This window comes from Cavia porcellus, unplaced genomic scaffold (assembly GCF_034190915.1).
Source record: "Cavia porcellus strain 051 isolate PalLab524CR breed Dunkin Hartley unplaced genomic scaffold, mCavPor4.1 scaffold_9, whole genome shotgun sequence".
Taxonomy (NCBI): Eukaryota; Metazoa; Chordata; class Mammalia; order Rodentia; family Caviidae; genus Cavia; species Cavia porcellus.
Window position 1 is genome coordinate 82,921,168 of NW_026947492.1, and position 16,343 is coordinate 82,937,510.

The 16,343-nt window shown below is 36.2% G+C and overlaps 1 long non-coding RNA gene across 2 annotated transcripts; it reads left to right on the top strand.

Moving 5' to 3' along the window:
- The first annotated feature begins 472 nt into the window (after positions 1-472).
- Positions 473-6,787, top strand: LOC134477730 (uncharacterized). 2 transcript variants are annotated; one of them, XR_010049907.1, is made up of 4 exons: positions 473-1,644; positions 3,798-4,031; positions 4,808-4,930; positions 6,268-6,787. It is a non-coding gene; the product is annotated as an uncharacterized LOC134477730 (long non-coding RNA). The 2 variants fall into 2 exon arrangements; XR_010049906.1 differs by having other exon boundaries at positions 473-4,031.
- The last annotated feature ends 9,556 nt before the right edge of the window (positions 6,788-16,343 follow it).

Here is a 16,343-nt window from a genome sequence, read left to right on the forward strand (position 1 = left end):
TACCGAAAAGGACAAATCTTTTTCCTGCTGATGTTTTGAAGGAAATGTGGTTTTACCTTAAGTTTGACCAGCACCACTGTCACAGTGTAAGAATCTGGCTGAGTGCAAACCCGAGAGAGAGAAGACTGTAAGAGAGAAGTGATTCACAAAGAATAGCGTGCGTAAAATCTCATCTCTTACACGGTCCTTCCCGCCAATGGAACCTCCTACAATGCAGTCACTGTACACAGTTCCACCAGCAGCATTGAAGAAACAATGTTAATTCCTACATGATAATATTTTGGTTAATGCTTTAATTCATGTCAATGCACAAAATTAAAATGAAACAAGGAAGATATTTGTAAAATATAAACTGTTTATCACAGCTATAAATGATGTTTTCACAGAATCACCTACAAATTTAAAATAATAGAAGAATATTTCCTAAATTTCTTTGTTGTTACTTGAAGTGAATAAAGATATAATGCTCTTCAGTATAATCAGCAAAATTAATATTTTCTTCATCATTCTATACATAACAGTGAACAAGAGGTAGTTTTAATATTTACAATTTCTTATGTTGTAATTGGGTGCAGTACAGATTTACCTGCCAACAAGACATCTCTGAGCATTTCAACCTGGAACCTGCCATGTTTTCATCATTAAAATATGGCGGATTTAAATAATTCAAGGAAAAATGATTCTACTAATTGTAACAAAACAACTTACAATTATGTTACTTTAGTATACACTATCTTTCCTTAGTATAACTCATTTAATTCCAAGCTTAAACGATTCCATTTTTAAAACAGCTATTTTTAAATTTAAGAACTTCCTGACAACTTGAAAATTTAAGAGTTTTCAACATGAAAAGGATCTTTTGTGAGTTTGAGTTCCTGTACTTAGAAATGTATACTTTTGTGTGTCTATATAATTTGTTCAAAGTTAAAATTTTGACTTAAGGAAAAATTCAGGGGCTGGGTGTCTAGCTCAGCAGTGTAAGCGCCTGCCTGGCAAGCGCAAGGTTGTAAGGCCGATTCCTGATACAAAGACAAAAAAGAAAAAGAGGGAAAATTCATTTGATATTTGTAAACTGCTGAATGTATTCAATCTCCACATAAACTCCTTATTTTAAAATAGGACTGATAATTGGTGAATATGTGTTATAGAATTAAACTAAGCGCTAAATGAAACCCATGACGCCCTTAGTATCCTTTATGGGATATTCCTCAATGCTATCTATCATTATTGTAAGTGTCAATTTAGATCCCAGAGTTCAGATTCTTCGCTCTTATAATTCCCCCTCTTCATTTGCTCACAGATTGCTCTTGGAAAAAGTTTTACCTATTAACTTGTCTGCATAAAGTAGTGTTCACTTAATAAATGCAGTGACAGGCAATCTAAAACTTGCCTTTGCCCAGCTGAACTCACTTTAGTGTTGTGAATCTCCAATCAACTTTGCAAACCAAAATTTGGATAATCCTTAGGATGTCCAAAGTACTTCCACTCATGGATTATTAGATTGTGCACTGTTGTTAAATGTGACAATTTCCACAAAGATTTTGTCAGCAAATGGAGGAGTTTTTGAGTCGTGAAACAAACTGACCATTCCAGGAAGAGGAACTAAACAGACTCTCTGCTGTGCTTCTAAGTATAAATTAGAATGTAAGTATTGTACTTTCTTTTTCAATGTAAGTCCACAATATCACTGTGCTCTGGAGCATTGGTTGGACTGGAATTAGGTAGATCTATTCAGCACAGAGAGTTGCTGGGAAATGCAGCCTGCTTCTCCACATGTGCTAATAATAGGCTGAAATGATTCGAAAGGAGATCTTTCACTGAATGCCATTTCACTTCAAGTTTTAGTTAAACTGGAAGAGGTTGTTTCATGCATGCATCATTTTCTCAAATGTAATTTTTAAATAAATGTGTCCATATTACTTCCCCCAAAGTGATTATCAAACTTTTTTTTTTTTTTGTTTCTCGGTACCAGGGTTTGAACACATGACACAGCGCGTGCAAGGCAGGCGCTTATGCTGCTGAGATAAATCACCAGCCCCATGACTGTCAGGCTTTTGAAAATCAGCTTAGATATGGATGCTTGAAACACAGTCCAGTATTAAATCATTGAATGCATTTTTATCAAATCATATCTGGAATGATATGTATAGTCTTAATTTTCAAAAGGATACCTTTGGCTGGTTTTTAAGACCTCACATACAAATACTCCTAGACTCATCTGTGGGGGAGTGCAGTGACTAAGGTTCCTGAATCTGACATGATCCCAAGCCACTAGCCACAGGCTATTCCCTTTCAAGTCATTTTCTGCAGCTGCAGTGTGGAATTATTTATAAATAATTTTTCTTCACAAATTGAAGCACACTGCATACAGAATGTATTTATTCAGCAGTCAAACCAGGGGGGAAGAAATGGTAGGTTATGTTAAAGGGAAATAAAAGGTGGAATAATCATAGTTATGGTCAGGTAATTGCAAGGGCAATGACCTTGCTAAGGCAGCAATTTTCCAGGAGCACAATATTGTTTTTCCACCTTATAAACTATACAGAGTATACTAATATAAAAGTATACTATACCAATATAAGCCAATTTTTTTTTTAAAAATGCTTGACACAGGTTTTCAATGGTCATGAGGCAAAACTCTAATGAAAAAGTGAAAATACAATAAACTTTTTATTGATAAGTGGAAAAGTAGGAGAAAGGCACAGTAGAACAGAAGTAGATTTTCAGAGTAAAGCATCAGCAAATGGTCTGACAAAAGAATCCCAAACTTTAGAATCGATCCTGTTGTAATAGCAAGAAAATCTGCCAGTTTGAGGAGACAGCACTGATACTCAGAAATAAAAAAGCTATTCAGTGGACAGGTGGGCTTCATCACAAAGTGACTATAGAGAACAATGCCTTCCCCAGTGTATTACTGAAAATAATGGCCCCATGGGCAGGAGGTCCGCCTAGGTGCACTTGGAAATTTTGGTAAGTCTGTTTATTTTTTTCAAATTATTCAGTTTTCTTCCTTCCTTTACTGAAATGCTACTCAGCCTATTGGGGTAGCCCCATACCTTGCTGTACATAAAGGAAATCTATCAGATGTAAATTGAAGACACTTTTATAACCTGCCAAAGAGTTTAGGCTCCTGTTTCACAATGTAACTGTATCTATGAGAAATAAAATGTCTTCTTGGCTGTCACTTACCCTTTGACTCAAGGACTAGATTCAACACATGCTGAACACACATGAAAGAAACTTACAGCTGATATACATGACAGAAACAAACCATAAAATATGCAGCTAGAAACATTCAACAAATCAAACCTTATCTGTGTCAAGGGTTACCCAGTGGATATATACTTGTGATAATAAAATACAATGTTTTACTTTGTGACAGAGTTTTACTGGACTTTTTAAAGAGTTGTTTACAGTAGCATTACCATATCTATACCCAAATTTACATATGAAATATATGACAATAGAGCTTGAGACCAGATGGTGAGAGGAAGCAAATTGTTAACAAAATGACTGTTCTATAAATTAACTACACATAAAAAAGTCAGATGATTCAAAATGTATTACTAACTACATTGAAAAAACATGCATAGGGTTGTTCAAGAAGAAAAATTAATAATATAAGATTACCATTACACTTGTACACAAGGATGAGATTAAACATTTCAGAACTAAAAAGGAATAGGCAATGTTTAACCTAAGTAGGTGCAGTAACTTCCGTGTGTTTGACCATGAAAACTCATATAACTCTAATGGTATAAACCAATAAATGCCCACTCTGTTTCCATATTCTTTAGCACTCTGTGGAATAGACATGCACATTTCTTCATGTCGGTAAACAATGAAAATATCAGGATCTCCACGTGCCTGCGGCCATAGCAAGAGGTCAGCCAGTGGACATCCCAGTAAGAGATCAACCACCAATGGGCTTAAGATTAGCCCAAGAGGCCACAGACCATGCTGTCCACTCTTGGTCCAAAAACCAGTGTCACCAAATGACGGACCCCAACATGAGTCCAGGCTGACTTCAGGTCAGTGGCTGAGCCAATAGGTGGACCTCAAGAGCAAGTCTACCACATATGGACCACAGTAGCAGGATAACCCAACTGCACCCAGCTGCAGTCAACACCTACAAACACTGCTGGGATGATCGCCTTTAGATACCTCGAGTTTACTCATAGAGAATTGCTGCTCAGAGCATAGTGAAAGCCTGTCCCTATCGAAATGCTGGTAAAGAGCTAAGGAAAAGGCTGCTTTTCACGTGTACAGAAACACACGCAAAGCCCTGTGCCACGAAGACTGAGAAAACATGACTGTACCAGGGAAACTAGCACAGCCCACTGTGGGCAGAAAGCAAGAGAAGCTATAGTAGCATAGTGAATATATATATGAAATAAAATATGAAATGAAAATATATATATATTACATAGTGAATATATATATATATATATATATATATATATATATATATTACTGAGCCGTACTAAGTTGAGTCATTTGCAGTGAAACAGATGCATCTTACATTGATAATATCAAGTGAGACAACAAAAATATAAAGAACTAAAAGAAAAAACAGAGAGGCATGGTAAGAAGCAGGAAGATAGACGCTACGGGAATGGTAAAGGAATAGGAAGGAAGGAGAGGGGAAGGTGCGGGTAGCAGGGGGAGTAACAGTGACCGAACTACGTTACCTAGGCTGAATGTAATCACTGTGTGTCATTCACATCTATAAATAAATAAATGAATGAAATGAAGCAAATGACTAAATGACCTGCAGTGAATTATAATTCATTCTGTCTCTGACCAGTTCCCAGAATCCTTCCAAAGAGCTGCATTCTTCTAATATGGGAAGCGCTCTCAGAGAACAGCAGCATTGCCTTCTAGTGCTAATAGACTCCGGGAGCCATCATATCAGAGCACTGCCACACAGGTAAAAATTCTGCAACACACATGTGGACACCTACGATAGTAGCACTTTCAAGGGGAAAGGAAACCCACACTGGGCGCAGAGTAATTCTGATTAGTACACTGGGTAAGAAAACAGAAGCCAAGGATGGAAATCAAATTCCAGTGTGAGTTTAGGAGGGGAGATTTAGATCTTGGCCAGCGACTTTGCGGAGCAAATTTGTAGTAAGTGGAACAGAAGAAGATCATGACATCCAGAGAGACGGTGTGTGGTCACACCAGGCAGGGTTATGGCATTTGCAGAAAGGCTGGGAGGTCACAGAAAGGCCTGAACAGGACAATGAATTTCACTGACTGGCAGAGGTTTTCCTGACTTGTATGTACATTTCCACTGCTTCTATTTACATCCTCATTGAGCTGGAAAGCTTGAAATTCCCTAGTTCCTTTATACTTAGGCTTCTGGATAGGAACTTCACAAATGAGATGCATGACCACGACTGGGGAAAAAAATTCAGCAGTTCATACTTTTACTGTAAATTATTTTTATCTTCTGATTAAAATATATGTTTTTACAGATTGACATACTATTTAAGAGTGAAAGGAGTTGGATGAGAAATGATTTCATATATGAAAATACATAATGATGGATTTTTGATGAGTTTGAAAATTATGATGATCTTATTCCTATTAAAATGTGTCAAATGAAATGAGTTATTGATATCATAAAATGCCAAAATTATTAAATAATTTATTTCAAGCACTTGGAATACAACTTGGATAAAGACCTAGACACCAATAATAGAATACCACATGGTAAATGCCAGTATAAATGTGGGCTGTGTGGAGCTGTGGACACTTGATTCTGACTGCATTGGAAACATAAGTGCAAGAAGAGAAATGAAAAAAAACTTTAATTTTCTGGTCCAGGCATGGAGAGATGACTATGGATTTTGTATAATTAACATTCAATTTTGAATATTGTGTTGCCAAGAATTTTAAAATATTTGTTGAAACTTTGATGTAGCTGAAAATGAGATAAAAGAGTAATACAGGTCTATAGCTTTAAATCTTACAATGTTAGTAAAATTAATAGCTGACTTCTGGGAACTGTTCTGTAAGTGATAGAGATTTAAAAGAAAAGAGTATCTATAAAATTTAATATAGAACTCCTTAGGTGAGTTCTAGATATCATCCATCACCTAATTCACTAACATTCCCTTTGACATGCAGAAGGTAATTCTAATTTTGCAATTCAGCTAAGTGTTCACTTCATTCATGTACAGTTCTCTCACTCAGAGTGCAGAGCCAGGTAGAGAAAGCAGTACTGTTCCTAACGGGATTGCTGTCTATTCTTGTCTCTAGATTGGAACTGGATTCAGATCCCAGGACCACTCGTGGTGTAAGATCAGAACCTCTTTTAGAAGTGGTAGAACAGTGATGAACACTGTTACTTCTTATCAGTGTACCAAAGCAACAAGATGTCATTAATGTAATAGGAAATTTAATACTCTGTATGTTCATCTACTTGTGTTCTGTGGTATCTTAATTATAGTCATCGTGGAAGTCCTTGTTTAGCCTGGCACAGAAAGTAATTGCAGACCGAAAGTAATTGTGGTGCATCCAGAGACACAGGATAATTGTTCAGTTTGTCTCTGCCTAACACTGGGGATTTTCATGTATTAATTCAGTATCTAATTGCCATACTTCTTGAGGCATGTGCGAGTGAAGGATGCTTAGGCACGATGCCAAGTGTAATCTCATGGAAAGAGAGGATACTATTGAGGTCATAATATCTGCAATCACTTTGGGATAAAACCAGACTAACAGGTTCTAAATGTAAATGTATGCAGACGATTTTCATTAATTTATCTCATTGAAAAATAAAAAAGGTAATATCAATACCCTTGCTATTACATCTTAATTTCTAAACAACAACTCAGCACCTACAAAGACAAGATATTAACAGCTAATTTATGTTCCCATCTTTTCTATTTGAACCACCTCTAAGAAATATTTTGTTATACTAGGCAAGCAAAGTGATTATATTTTAAGATTATATATTTAAGATTATTTTACAAAGTGAATCTGGAAAAGAAAATAAACTCAAGAAGTTATGAGGCTTTTCCCACCTTTATCAGATTGTAGCTGAGAGGCAAAACCATTAAAGTCAAAAAGTAACAAATTAAGTGTTTGAAATTTCACTGCTGTGAACTCACCATAGTGAGATGTCAGCCGAAATGGCTGACATTGGCACCACTTAATCTTTTTATAGAGAAGCAGGCAGGTAATTAAGACATTGTCAGATCTCAGATCAATAGGGAGTAGTAATCATGGATGGAGCACCGTCTGCCCCATCAAAGAAAGCTTAATGACAATGAGGTTATTATAGTGTAAGAATGAAATATAGCTTGCATCATTAGCTCAAGCCACATACTGTGACTTGTAGGAACTTAATGCAGATGGGTATCATCTCTTCTGTGTTTCCAATGGTTTCTAGAAATAACATCCTTATTGGTAATACATGTTGATTACAGCCACCCAGTCATAAGTCACAAAGTGGGTGTGCAGATCGGAATACAGGGAGAGGAAAGAGAGCAAAGAAGATGTACAAAATTCGGTTTCTGTTAACTCATAGACATGTGATGTTGGCTTGGAACACGTTTTAGCTGTCTATGCCTTTGGTCTCCTAAATCTAAACTAAATGAGATAAATTTGTAAGAGAACTACCAGTGAGGATATATCACACAGACTCACCATGGTGTTCTGAGCGTGTAATGAGGAATCAATAGTATTCTGGTGACAGAATACTAGCTATAATTATTTTCATTTTTTAAATGGAGCATCCTATTCTTATACACATTTTGCAAATCTTCATCTTGCTGGTAAACTTCCAAAAAAAGGAAATGATTGACGTTTAAAAATACAATATATTATATTTAATGTACTACGAATTGGTTGACAAGAAAAATTTTTAGCAAGACACTGTACTTCTCAACTTACTGTAAAATCCATTATTTTCTCCAAATAGCCTTACGTTAGCCCTTCAGTAAAATGGATAGAGAATGGAAAAATTGTAGATGAAATGACATAGGACAAGGACACAGAAGAGAAAATATTCTGATTTAAATCAAAGATTCATAGAATCTGCAGGAAGTCAGCAGAGCCATGGCGAACAGTGAGAAAACTTGTGATTGAAATCTCAGACCAGTGATTCCAGTCAGTACCCACCTGGAGCAAGCAGGGAATCCCTTGGAGAGCCATGTCACAGGAGGCCCTGGAGCAGAAGGAAGTGAGCCAGCAGAAGAGGGGGCGATCTTTGGGGATCTCGGGATCCCGGTGTAAGAGAGCGCAGGACTAATGAACTTAGTCTTGCATCTGTTGTTTTAATCACTTCAGCTATTCCAGTTACAATGTTTATCACAGAGATCTTAAAGATGTTACTTTGAAAGTACTATTTTGATTTTGAAAGCAAAATTACTTTTAGCATAACTTTATTATTAAGATCTGCAAAATCTGACCAGTGATATAGCTCAGTGGCATAGCACTTTCCTGACCAGCTCAAGATCCTGAATTTGATTCCCAGTATATAAAAGAAAAAATCTGTGAAACACTAGGTTTTGTTTTTTGTTTTTTACTGAATTCCAGGTTAGATATGTTTTCTTATTTTCTCACAGGCATGGAAAAACTCATGGCTAACAGTGGAACATATACAACAGGTGATCCAAGTCTGAGGGCTTTTTTTGGTGTCTTACACAACTACTATGCTGCCAGTCACTATTTTATTATCCCTATTATAATCTGTGAGAAGATGGTGCTGTTATTTCGTTGTCTCACTTCTGAATGTGATGAAACAAACTTTTTCAGTTCCAATCTTCACTTCTGCTGTACATTAGATATTAATTTCCCCTCAAATATCCACAGGGAGTAAGGTTTCAAGCTATGGCCCTGCAGCAGGGAAATACCAAGTCATTTGCAAAGGCAAAGCCTTCTGAGTAACAGCAGGTATCTCAGTGGAAGCTCTAAAGACCAGGCATAATATATGTGAGGATTAAAAAGCTACTGCACATCGGATTGCCATCTTCAGCAGTGCTGTTCTTAAGAATCACAGAGAAATAAAGAACTTCTGATATAAACTTCAGGTAGAAGAATGCATGACCACCAACCCAGCCCAGGGGAAATTTTAGAGGAGCATGAAATGCAGAAGAAGAAGATCAGTCAAACAAAAGTGGGAAAGGTCCAAGAATAATTTCAGACACCTCGATAACAATTCTGATTTCAGTGCTCTTTATTCTCCAATGAAAAGTCACAGAATAGCAAATGGGATTTAAAATAATTCTATGTCGCATGCAAGAGCCACGTCATCCACAAAAACATACACTGTGAAACGGAAATTACAGACAATGAGAGTCCATACAAATGGAATTCAAAAACAAGCAAAAGTAGCTATACTCATAGCAGAAAAAGCAGAAATATCACAAAAATGAGTAAGAAGATAAAAAAGTTAAAATATAAGATTATAGGAAAACTACACCAAAGTGATTTAAAGCTAAAAAAAATCAACCAAGCACTGATGCAATCAATTTCACCAAAACAAAACCAACAACCAAACAAACAAAAACCACTGCTACACATAAAAAGCTAAGTGGGCAGTAATGAAACTTTATTGTTGATTAATTGCCCCATTTGTATAAATAACCATGTAACGAGGGGAAAATTTCAAGAAGAAAATATCAGAAACAAATGGTAAATCAAATGTATTTAGCAGATATCTAGTGGATATCTGCAGAATGTTGCAGCCAACAATAATGGAACACATGTTCTTTTCAGCAACTTAAGGCATATTCTACAAAATAGACCATATTGTGGGTGCTAAAGTAAAATTTGAAAAATTCAAAAATTTTAGGCTCACCCATGTATTTTTTCAGTTTGCAATGAAAATTAGAAAGCAAGAGCTAAAGAAACCATAGAAACTGTACAAACATATAGGAAGTGATTAATATACCACTGAATAATCTTTGGATACCAGAAGAAATTTGAAGCTTCTTAGACTCCAGTGAGAACAGAAACACGCTGTAGCAGGATTTATGTGACACCATGAAGGCAGTACTGCAAGGAAAGTTTGCAGCTCTGACCCCACATTACAAGATCACAGTTACCTCGAACATGGAACATAATGAAAAGGAACAAACCACATCCCAGAAAGTGGCAGGAGATAATATCATTAGTAATAATAAATGCTGGTGAGGCTGTAGGAAAAAGTGAATTGGTGAGAACCAAAGTCTCACGGGTCAACATGCATATCTGCATGGAGATTGCTCAAAATATTTTTACAAATGTGGCTATTGTTTGATACACATACACCACTTCTTGGTACACTCCCAAATCAACTGCAATCAAGAAATGCTAGAGATACATGCACATGCACATACACTAAAGCCCAACTCACAGTAACTGGGCTGTGAAAGCAGCCTAGATTCTTGTCCACAAATCTGTGGATAAATTAAATGTGGTTTACACAGGTAATTATCATTCTCACATAAAGAGTAAATTACATCATCTGCAGTACAGTGGCTGTAATCTGAGATCACTATAGTATGTGGAAAAAAAACCTCAGAAAGATAAATATCACACATTTTCTCTCAAGGGACAGGGGGCGAGGGAGGGAGAGAGACATCCAAATAGACAGACAGGTGGAGAGAAACAATACAAGACGCACAAAGAAAACCACAGAGAGAAACCAGGACAGGAGAGAGAAACCAGAGAGAAAGAAAGAGAGAGAGAGAGGGAGAGAGAGAGAGAATGTGAGAGAGAGAGAGAGACAGAGACAGAGACAGAGACAGAGAGACAAAGAGAGATAGAGAGACAGAGGAAGAGACACAGAGACGGAGAGAGACAGAAAGAGACAGAGAGCGAGAGACAGAGACAGAGGCAGAGACACAGAGACAGAGAGAGAGAGGGAGGGAGAGAGAGAGAAGATAAGAAGTTGGATCACTAGAGAAAATGAATGGAATGATAGGGAAGGCAAAAGTAGAAAATGGGTAATAGAATTTACCAAAATATATTAGGTGCATGCATGAATCTGTCAAAATGTGGCTAATTAGTGCACATAATCAATTTGCATTTAAAATCCAGAAATTTCTGAGTTATCTGAAGGATAGCATCATACTCAAATCTCTTTGTGCTGTCAATAACTATAATCACGGTTTTTCCTGTGTAGCAGTCCCAAATAAAGACTGCAATCAGGCTTCAAAGGGGCAGTTCCTTATCAGACCTCATCAAAGCCATTCTGGAAGGAAGAGATCAGATTATAAGCATGATTGCTACCCCCAGTGTCTATCTTTAGCATCTGCGTTTGATAGCTTCTCATGCACTGACTGAAGGAGAAAGTTCACCTCTAAATTACTAAGTCAGCTTTCCCCAGGTTCACCTTCAGATTCACAGATTCATCAGTTCACATCAGGAGCCTCCAGGACTCTCCATGTAGTCCTAGCCATGCTTTATTTATTATGGTTAAGGAACATCAAACAAAATCAGACAAAGGATGGCACAGGAGGTGGCCAAAGCTTAGGAGAGTCCTAACAGCCTCTGTCAGTGGAATGATGATAGAATGCATTTAACCCCTCCCGCAGTGGGCTGTGAAATGCTGTGACATGTCACCTAACAAGGAAGCTTCCTAGAGACTCAGTGTACAGCATCTATGCCAGGATCAGGGCCTCCACATAAATCCTTGGATTAGTACATTGCAGGAATTCAGACACCTAGAAGGAGAACAGGTGCTAGACGTAAACTACAATGTCTGTAAGAATTTTTAGGCAGAAGGCACTGCTCTAACCATCTCAGATGTGGAAACCGAAGTCCCAGTTTCCAGATGCCAGCCCTTCAAGCTGACATCCAAAGGACAGCTGTCACAGAATTGCATGTTAGCTCATCTGCAGATGCCAGTGTGAACATTTGGTGACAGTCTGACAGGATAATTACTATGGAAGAGGTAGACCAGGAGTAGGGACGGAGGGGACTATACTGCACAGGCTGGAGCATGGCCATATTTTGCAGGTGGCAGCACTTCTGTAAAAAATAGCAAAAGATGCTTTGTTCTTTGCTTATTACAGAGAACATCTGGATAACTAGGTAGAGTGTGTCATATAAGGAATGGAAGTTCTTCCACCCTTATCAGACAAGCCTTAAAGCAGAAATACAGGACAGAGATTCTTAAACATTAACATGATCGGGCTAAGGTCCAGATGCAGAGGCAGATACAAGACACAGGGCTCTTGCTTCGTACAATTGAAGGCAAGTCCCAACAAATTATATTGTGTGGTGAACCTCCTCTAAGTTCATCTGATTGACGATTGCTAAGGCAACACTGTCTTTCCATCTAGAACCCTGAGCAGGGTTTCAAATGACCTGGATCAATCACTTTATTCCTCGTATGAATTACTTGATTTATTTTCCTAACCCTGATGATAATTTTGAAAAGCTATTTTTGAGAGGAAAAATTTTAAAAAGCAAATCTCTTTTTGCTTCAATCTCCATATCATTTTCTAATGACATGTTATGGTTCTTTTGATCTTTTTGATTTCCTGTTTAGAATCAATCACTTTAATAAATAAATCTTCACACAATCTTTCTTTATGATTTGGATGAGACAAATTAAATGCCAATGCTAATACCTGTTTAAAATACCAAATGCCTATTTTCTGAGTGACTTACTTAAGGTCAGGAGACTAATCTATTTGAAAGTGACAGAGTCACACTGCAGTCTGTGGTCTTCAAATTCTGTTTCCAGCATGATTCCTGCCACAATGTCATAACAGCAAAGTGATGAAAATGGTGAGAATGCACACTGCTAATTGGTTTGTTCAATTTTTATTTATTGATCATCTCATTTGTACCAGACTCTCTGAGGATATTGTAATCAACAAAACAAAGCCCCTTACCTTCTAGAGAACAGGTTTTAGAGACAGGAGATTCTTAAAAATAAGTAAATATAATAAATTATATATAGCCATAAGGACATATAATAATGCTAAATATTTATGACTACCAAGACAACACAGAAGCACTGGTGGAAACAAGAAAATGAGGTGCTGGGATATTGCAATTCTTTTAGATAAAACACCCTGAAAAAATAACACAAAAAGTTGCATGTGTGTTCAGTAGAAAGCAATGAATCAATGAGGTACTTAACTGTGAAGGATAAACATTGGAAGGAAAGTGAAATTTTCCTGAAGCAACTTCCTAAAAATTCAAGACACAAAAGAGATCAGTGTGATTTGAACAAGAAAGAATTCTATTTTGCTACAGGAAGGAAAGAATCAGGTGAGGACCCAAAGGTTAAGAGGACCTACTAGCCCAACACACACAAAAAGTTTCTGTTAAACACATTTTTACTTAGGTTACAGTAAGAATGGTAAGAAGGGGGCCATTTGAAGCTTATAAAAAACAACAGTGATGTGACATGGATGTTAAGTAAACCATTGTGGCTACTGTGTAGCAAAGGGTTGAAACCCAGACATGGTGGAGCTCGCCTGTCCTTCCAGATCCCAGTGAGGCTGAAGCAGGAGGATGCGCAAGTTCACACGCAGCCTGGGCAACTCAGACAATGAGCTACACTCCGTCTGAAAGTAATAAAAAGTAATAAAAAGTAATAAGGGGTGCAGTTCGGGATGAAGACCCTGTGTTCAGTCCCCAGTGATACAAAAAACAAAAAATAATCATAGTCTGAAAGGACTGGACTCAAATATATTTGAGGAAATTATGGAAGCAATTCATGATATTTAAACTTTTTCATTCTAATAGTTGAAGTGTTAAATTATGAGCATTCAAAGAGTAATTCAGAAATGTGTTCACCTGTGTTTAGAAAAAAACAGGCAGAGAGCAGGATAAAAGAGATGAGGCTTCATATCATCAAGTAGAGATAAAAGTTTGCGAAGTGGGTCCTTATGTTTCCCAAATGGAAATAAAGTTAAATTCAAAATGCAGGAATATAACTTCATTTCTAAGTTAAAATAAAACTGTAACTTTAGTCGAATTCATTATCCACATTTAAACGGTTCATCTTTTGTGGCACTGAATTCTTACTAAGTATATGAAAACCAGGAATATAGATAATTTGAGATGTGTAATTTTATAACTTTTATTGAAAAGTGTCAGATGGCCCATGATGCTTCAAAACACTACACATAAAAAGTTGTTCAAATATTTGCTTACTTAATTTTTTAAAATCTTTTTTACCACAGGAATTATGGGCTGTTACCTCTTAGCAAAATACATCTTTTCTTTATGAAAGATAAGTGTTCGCATTATCTTTCTCTCTCCAGTATTACTTGTTAAGATGAATAAGCAAAATTTCTGTAAAATAAATTATCATAAATGGAACCATGTTAAAGCCTTGTTTAATTCTTGTTATATAAGTAAGTGGAATCTTTATTAAATTTCATCAGAGTTGGACGTTGATGCAATGAATTCACATAGCAGGGCTTGCTGGTCCTCACTTGTAATCCCAGTACCCTGAGAGGCTGTGACAGGACGATCATAAGACTAAGCCCAACCTGGGCAACTTAGTACCTTAGTAACACCCTGTGCCAAAAAATGAGAAAATAAAGAGCTGGAGATAGAGCTCCGCGTAACATCCCCATGTTCAATGTACCATACTTAAAATTAAAAAAAAAAAAAAAAAAAAAAAAAAAAAAAAAAAAGAACACTGACTGTACCTTTTCATGGCTGTATCTGGTAATCTGTCAGCTATTTTGAAGATAAAAGAAGAATTGCTAAATTGCTATCATCTCATTTTAAAATCCTACATCACTGCTGTTTTTTTTTGTTGTTGTTGTTTTATTTTTGTTATTTTTGTTAGCTATTTTATTTTTTCTGTATTTTTTCACTTTAAAATAAAAAGAAAGAAAGAAGAAATAAATTTTTAAAGAAAATATTATATAATCCTGACACTGCATAAAATAAATTCATGTGTTACCACAGGTGTGCAGTTTGTAAGGGGATGATTAAAACATTTCTGACTCAGTAAAGTTTAGTCAAATGATAAGATCTCTATATAAAAGTATCCAGAATAATTAGTTTTATAAGATAATTAGACAATAGAATTCATTTGTAAATGAGGGAGGTGCATCCCTGCACCTTTTCATGTAGTATACTGATATAAATTAAATGTTTCTATACAATAACTTATCAAAGTGCACATAATTATTTTTCTGTATATTCACATATGATCATCTTGAATATGGTGGATGGACATGTATGAATTTATTCCATGCAAGATATTATAGTCGTAAAAATCAGGAGTCACATTACATTCTACATTTTTATAAAATTTCATATGTGCATTTATTTTCTTACACATACCTGTGTATGTACTCCAACCTGCTACATTACCATACACTCAGCAATAGTCATAATTTACTGAAGGCTTACCTAATTTAAATATTATACTTGTATCTTCTTATATAATATTGAAATGAGTATGTACTACATTTATTAAATGACCATTATATTCTCAATTTTACATAATTTAAAACAGATATATAACATGGATGTTATATAATGTTTACTGAGAGTCTGAAGGAGAATTTAAAACCAGGCTACCTCTGAAGGCTTCATTTTAACAATGACACTGTGTTACGCGGGTGCACAGCACAATGAATATTCTTTTAAATGTTTGAAACTTAGTATGCAAATAAATGACTTCAATAAACTGACATGAAAAATCCTGGATAGGTTATTTCAAGACAGCAAATATAAGCCATGTTTCAGAAGAATCCTAACAGTCTGTGATAAAAATTATTTTTTAACCTTTGTTTCAAATAAAGAACCTAAATCATGCCTGTAACGGTAGCTCTTAAGAAGCAGAGGCAGGAGGATTTCTTCAAGTTCATGGCAAGCCTGAGCTACACAGTGAGTTCAAGGACAGCCTGAGCTATATACAAAGCAAGACCTTGTCTCAAAAAAAAAAAAAAATATATATATATATATATATATTCTCTGAGAAGACTACTGGTGTGATCTATTATTTGTGTACATCTCTCATTATATGACAGAATATAGAGAAAGAACAACTCAGTAGGCTATCTTCATTAGTCCCTGAGATATCTGTAGTGATTATGCAAAGCATGTTAAAAATTAGAGTAAAAATTTGTAACTTCAATATATTTCACCTTGGAGCAGTCAGCATTCCATTTTTCAAATTATTGCCAAGTCACTGAAACAAATATAATACAGGAAGAACAATAAAGTTTTAGTACTGTCTTAGTTATTTTTCTGTCATGGTTGGAACAAAATACTCAACACTCCAAAGTTAAGGAAAGAAAGGTTGATTTTGCTTACAGTTCGTGGAGGTTTCAATCCGTAATCAACTGGCTCCATGGCTAGGGGCAATAATCCAAAATGACAGAAGACAGCAAAAGCACCAAGAGCAAGAAGGGAAG